The sequence below is a fragment of the Gavialis gangeticus genome, unplaced genomic scaffold (genome assembly GCF_001723915.1).
Source record: "Gavialis gangeticus isolate Ggan-Ray unplaced genomic scaffold, GavGan_comp1, whole genome shotgun sequence".
Lineage (NCBI taxonomy): Eukaryota > Metazoa > Chordata > Crocodylia > Gavialidae > Gavialis > Gavialis gangeticus.
In genome coordinates, this window is record NW_017728996.1 from 32960183 (window position 1) to 32962227 (window position 2045).

Genomic DNA, 2045 nt, shown 5'->3' on the forward strand with positions numbered 1-2045 from the left:
TGGTTTTTTTTTTATTTTTAAGGCTATAGCACTTATGGTCACAGGAAAAGGCTACTAAATGGGAACCTTAAAAACTCAAAGCAAAAAGCATGTAAAAACAATCAAAATACATTGTTTTTAAAACTCAGGATTTTTAGACCAATTGCACATTAGCACAAAATAATTCCTATACTGAACGGTAATGTGTCTGGTTACTTTATACATAATCTATTTTTCTCAATTGGTATTCACCACTGTGGTAAAAGTTCCAGTGTTGCTGGTCCTAATATATAGTTGAAAGACAAAATAACTTTAAACAACATTTTAACAGTATAGTAGAAATCCTCCCCGCTGAAAAACTGTTAGGGAACAGTCTTGCGAAAACATGTAATTTTGATCTCTGTCATTGGTAATTTTCTTCTAAAGTGGATCATTATTTATACATCAAAGCAAAAAAAAAAAAAAAGTACATATTTATGTCCCTCCAGGGCACAGAGAATGGAAATCATTGTGTTGATATTTTAATACAAATTACTTCCTGCATTTTTAAGTGGCAGATGTATGAATATTCATAGATCACAAGGCCAGATGATCTCTCTGTTACATGGCAGTAGAGGGGAGCAAAGGGGAGGAAAAAGGGCTAGAGCAGCCCCAAGTAAGCAGTGTCTATCAGCTTGGAGATTAGTGACTGTTGTCTGCTTTATCCTGCCTGCTCTTCTTGAACATGGCTCAGTTGGGAATCTGGGGTTTAGGGATGGGAAGTGTGGAGCCAGAGGGGTGGAGCCAGGGAGCAACCATTCTCTGTAGCATGCAAATCTCATGGATTTCCAAGAAGAAATCCATGCAGGAATTAACACTGCTCCAAGCACCATTCCCTTTCCCACTGTCTTCTGTGCTCTCCTCTGAATACTGCCTGGATGTGTAGCTTTGCTACCCATGTTCTTCAGAGTTTGAAGACTGTGTCTTTTGCCTTCTTCTAACTCTCCTAGCCAAGGAAAGGGAAATGCAACAGTAGCTCTGCAGTTATTATTTTTTTGTGAAGTTTTCTTACTCAGGAACCTTTCTTGGGAGAGGGGATTTTAGCCCTGAAAAAGCAGGGATGAAAAAGAGCACAGGCCTCTACACTTCTACTGTAGAGTGGGCTGAGGTCCAGGTGGTGGCATCTAGATGCCACCTGGGGGCTCTGCAGACCTGAGAGATGTACACATCAAACCTTCAGACTCTGCACAGGGATCAAGATCTTTGCTATTAATAAAAGTTGTGGACTCTCATGAGCATAGGCGACTGGTAGAGGGTGCACGTGCCCCCCTGACAGCTCACACTGACGCTGTCAGCAGGGCTGGTGCCCCCCCCCACAGGGCTGCCTGGGTCGGCAGCTTCTGTGAGTGCCCCCCCAGATTCAGGAGGCACCAGTTACTCATGCTCACGAGGCCACTATGCTGTTAATATTTTTGCAGGTGTTTCTATCACATCTGAGTACCTTACAAACAGGAATGAACTAGACTCACAAGAGCCCTCAGGTAGGCTAGCATTCTTGTTTCATAGCTGGGGAAATTGAGGCATGGAAAACTGAAGTGACATACACAAAGTCTATGACAGCTAGGAACAGAACACAAGTCACCTGACTCCTGTTCTTCTATGTTAACCCTAAGACTGTTTCTTTTCCTTTAGCTATGTCTTGTGGAAAGATGCCACGTGTATATGTGTATTTTATTATATGTGTAGGTCTTAATTATTAACTGCAGTGTGTTGAACATACTTATGTGATATCTAATAAACAGAAAGTTGTGTGGATGACAATTTGAGGACACCAAGTAGGTCAGTATCAGCTTTACCACGAGGCAGCTTTATCAATCAAGATTTCAAACTTGATGTCAAATAAGTTGTACAAGTCATTTCTATTCTGCATGGTGTGCGCGTGTGCCCTTGCGCTCTGGGCTCACCAAGGGTGGCTGTGTTTGTATATTGTGTCAAAGAGTGTTGTTTTGGTGCTGGTGGGTATTTGTTTTTGTGTTCTGGGCACTGCAGGGTTTGGTTACTGTGTGTGCAGGGAGGGGGGGATGTGG